This window comes from Microtus pennsylvanicus, chromosome 12 (genome assembly GCF_037038515.1).
Source record: "Microtus pennsylvanicus isolate mMicPen1 chromosome 12, mMicPen1.hap1, whole genome shotgun sequence".
Lineage (NCBI taxonomy): Eukaryota > Metazoa > Chordata > Mammalia > Rodentia > Cricetidae > Microtus > Microtus pennsylvanicus.
Window position 1 is genome coordinate 25,254,488 of NC_134590.1, and position 4,926 is coordinate 25,259,413.

Below are 4,926 nucleotides of genomic sequence, written 5' to 3' on the forward strand. Positions count from 1 at the left end.
GTGGCTACCTTCCATGTAGTCACCCAGGGCCTTGTTAGCATCACTGTTACCAAGACAGCCAACAAAAACTACCCTTCAAAGACTAGTTCTTATTACTACTTCGGCTAGCTAGGCTTCACCTCTCAAATTTCCAGCCTCCCAAAATGGCACCATAAACTGGGGAATAAGTTCAAAAGTCTGGCAGTAGTGGAGCATGCGTTTAATCCAGCACTCAGAATACAGAGGCAGGCCAATCTCTGTGATTTTGAGGTTAGCCTAGTCTACAGGGAAAGTTCAAGGACAGCCAGGGCTACACAAAGCAACCCAGTCTTGAAGAAAGAAAAAAAATGGCCAGGGCAGTAGTGGCACACGCCTTTAATCCCAGCACTAGGGAGGCAGGGGCAGACAGAACTCTGTAAATTCAAGGACAGCCTGGTCTACAGAGTGAGTTCCAGGACAGGAGATACACGGAGAAACCCTGTCTAGGAAAACCTTTTTTTAAAAAAAATAGGGTTGGAGAGATGGCTCAGTGGTTAAGAGCACTGACTGCTCTTCAAAGAACCCAGATTCAATTCCCAGTACTCACATGGCAGCTCACAAGTTGTCTGTAACTCCAGCTCCAGGGGACCCAATACCCATGGCAAAACATCAATGTACAAGTTCAAAATGAGCTGGAGAAATGGCTCAGCGGTAAAGAGTACTTGCTGCTCTTACACAGGATCCAGGTTCAATTCCCTGCACCCACATGGCAGCTCACAACCATCTATCTACCTGCCTCATCCTACAGTTTGGTCTAAGAAACTGGGAATGAGAAAAGGACAAACACGTACAGAAGGGCTATTATCAGGTGTTGCTGCCACCGTGCCTGGTATTGGTTCCCACTCTTCCCTTCGGTGATGATGGCTTCTTATCCCTCTGGAACCACAAGCCCAGACAAACCCTTCTGTAAGTTGTCTTAATTACAGTAGGAAAGTCCAGGGACCTGTGGCACAAATGCACTTGTGTTTTTAAGTCACCCAGGACTTTAATGAGTAATCTCCCAGGTTCTAAATGTGTTCAAGTTCTTGGCCATACTGATTTCCTCTGGCCACCAGAGAGAAGCGGAGACCAGATGTGATCCTGTGTCCCTGCTCCCTGCTCAAACACTCCCCAGACACTGGAAATGGAGGCTGGCTTCCTGGAAATGAACCCAGAGCTCAGGAAAGTTCTCCTGATCATTACCCATGATGCCTCTCCCCATCTTGGGGGCTGTCCTTCCAGCAGTATTGTTTCCTTATCTGTCAAAGCATGTTTAAACAAAAAGCACACACTGCAGACTACTGTGAATAGAACAGACAACACAGCTACCTGCTCTTAAGTGTCTTGTGTTTGACCGTAATAATGCCAGGTAGAGGGGCGTGGTATTTGAACATCCTACAGGTATGCACCTCACCTTTCCTCTTCATATCAAAGATCAGCTAATACTCCTAAATATATCCAGATTATCTTCAGAATACCCCCTTCTTGAATCCGTTTCAAAGGCTTCCTGTTTCTAAATATTTTAGAACTTACTTTCTAGGTAGTCTGTCCAGTGGAAGAATGCACTTATTAGGCCTTTAGTCTTCCTGACAGATGCCAAGACCTGTGCGATGCTAAACTCAGGCATGAGAGTGGCTCACGTGTTGTTATCCCATCACTTGAGAGGCAAAGGCAGGAGTTCAAAACTAGCCTGTTTCAAAACAAAAGGTACAGTGTTTAATGAGACACTGTCTGCACTCTGGCCAGATGTGGAGGCCATTAGAGAACAAATGTATTTACTGGAAAAAAGTATTACGTGTCACAGTATTTGGAAGTGCAAGATTGCCAAGGTCCTGCCTAAACTTTCAGCAAGTCCATGATGAGAAGGGGAGTCCAGTCAATGGGTGGATGGGGGTGAATTGGGAACATTTTTATGGATTCATTGATTGGTCTTCCCTGAGAAAAAGCCACAGTAGGCTTGTTTTACTAAGTATTATTTACAGTGACCTCTTGTGGAACTTTCCTTCCCACACAATGCTGTTTCATACTGCTCATAGGTGGTACTATAATCATAACCCGTATGTGTTCTTTGCAATCTGTTTTTAAAAAAACTAGCAAGCATGAAGTGTTTTGCCTGCATCTATTTATGCAGACATAACCAAGGCCAGAAGAGGACAACTGGAATTAGTTGGAAATCTCCGTGTAGGTGCTGAGAACTAAACTCAAATCCTCTGCAAGAGGAACAAATCTTCTTAACCAATGAGGCATCTCCCTGGTTCTTGGCTCTTATTCTTTATGATGGCACAATGAGCCATGCTTTCCATATAGTCAAACTACTTTAAAGCCCATGTAAATTACTACTCCCATTTATAAAGATACAGTGGAGGGGGAGGGGTTTCCAGAGAAATGATTCAGCATTAAGAGAACTTGCTGCTCTTGCATTAGACCCAGCCCCTACATGTGGCGCAAAGGTATTTAACTGGCACATGGGTGTGCTAGGTGAACCTGGGTCCCCTTTAAGAGCAAGTGCTTTTAACTGTTGCACCATCTCTTCCGCACCCACCCCTTTTTATCTCCCCAGACAGGGTTTCTAGAGGTTCTGAAACTCGCTTTGTATGCCAGCTTGGTGTTGAACTCGAGATCCACCTGCCTCTGCCTCTCAAGTACTGGGACTAAAGCCGATTACCACCGTCCAGCCCTTCTTGTTATTGTCTGTCTGCAGTCTATGCATGTGAATGCACACAACTGGAGGCCAAAAGTTAAAGTTAATTATCCTCCATCATTTCTCATTTTTTCCTTTTTTTTTTTTTTGGTGGGGGGGGATCCTCAAGACAGGGTTTCTCTGTAACTTTAGAGCCTGCCCTGGAACTAGCACTTGTAGACTAGGCTGGCCTATAACTCAGAGATCCTCCTGAGAGCTGGGACTAAGGTCGTATGCTACCACCACCACCAGGCCCAATTTCCCATTTTTTTATTGTGTATGTACAGTCCCAGTGTCTATCAAACTCAGGTTGACGTGATTGATGGCGGGGCCTTTAGAAATTCTGTTACCGCATGTGAATTCTCTGAGCGTTTCAACTGCCATCTCATACAATTCTACCCTGGGCATCCAAAGTACACAGTGTACAAAATACCTCTCATCTTCAGCAAAGCAGCCCAAAGCCTTAACTAGTGTCCCATTGTGACTTCTCCAAGTCTTGCCACCTCAGATAACTTACATTGCTAGTGCTTTCTCTCCTGGCCGATGGAACTATTCGGTATTGCTGGAGAGCTTGCCGAGTACCACGGACAGAGTACGAGGCTGAAATTCTAACACAAAGTACTGATCAAATTAGCTACACTGTAAATGGGAAATGCAAAAAATCTTGCTGGCTTGTTGGGTTTTGTTTTTCAAGACACGATTTCTTTTTGTAACAGCTCTGGCTGTCCTGGAACATTCTGTACACCAGGATGGCCCACTCAGATCCACCTGCCTCTGACTCCCGAGTGCTGGGACTAAAAGCGTGGGCCGCCACAGCTTGGCTACTTGGCTTGTTTCTAATTTCATCCATCTTGTCCCATGTAACATCTCAGTTCCACTAAGAAAAAAAAAAGCGTTGTACTTTATTTCTAAGGAATCATTCCGGAGGCCACAAATTCATCTATAAATAACCAATACCTAATATTCCCTTATCTCATGATTTACTCTCAAATTACTAAATGCCATCTTTTTCTTTGATGGTTTACAAACTTCAATGTTTCTCAACTTCTCCCCTCTCTAAATCATGCAAACACCTAAGCCTGGTTAACATATGGCTCTAGAGTTGCAGAAGTAGGATCTTAAAATAGCGGATTCAGCATTCGCCAGCATTTCCTTAGAAAACATTAAGTTACACAGAAGTAGCTGGCAGTCGGCTGAGCAGCACTGCAGCTCAGGCAGGTCAAAGGGTGGTGAGCTGGCTGCTCCCAAGTGCCCGTCAGGCTCCGTTCTCTTAGGGAGCATGAGTCTGGAGGCAGTTGAGGAGCCCACGCCTCTGGGCTACCCAGAAAAACAATCCTGATCTGTCTCTAGATTAGCTATAACAATGTGTTATAAAGGGGCTGTGGAGATGGCTCAGTGGTTAAGAGCTCTGCCTGCTCTTCCAAAGGTCCTGAGTTCAATTCCCAGCATCCACATAGTGGCTCACAGCCATCTGTAATGAGATTTGGTGCCCTCTTCTGGCCTGCAGAAATACATGTGGGCAGAGCACTGTATACATAAATAAAATTAAAAAACAAAAACAAAAAAAACGTTATAAATTTCCCCCATTTAAACAACCAAACTCACAGCTTGTGTCTCTGTACAGCAAATTTAATTGCTTGAAGTGTCTCAGACCTAAGAGATCTGCAGATGAAAGCGTATGTAAAACTGCAGTCCTCCAGCTCAGAGTGAATGCACTGTTCAGGTCAGCCGCAGTCAGAGTGCACTAGCCCCTCTCTCACTGCGAAGGTGTAATAGCGTCACTAACACCAGTGTCACTCCCAACCCAAAACCACCAGAAGCCTACTCACTATGCCTGCTAGCCACTACTGTCTTCCCAGCTAGCCTTAGAAATTTTATTTTTTTTATATTTATTTATTATGTATACAATATTCTGTCTGTGTGTATGCCTGCAGGCCAGAAGAGGGCACCAGACCCCATTACAGATGGTTGTGAGCCACCATGTGGTTGTTAGGAATTGAACTCAGGACCTTTGGAAGAGCAGGCAATGCTCTTAACCTCTGAGCCAACTCTCCAGCCCGAGCCTTAGAAATTTTAAATACACTGTACTGGAGACATAGCTCAGCGATGGAGTCATTTGTGCCTACAAGGTCTGTGTTTGATCATCAGCACTGAAGAAAAAGGAAAGAAAAATCAAGGTATAATGTACTTGCAGTTATAGAAAAAAGTTGATCTTGGCTTCTTTGATACACCAATAATAAACAAAGGCC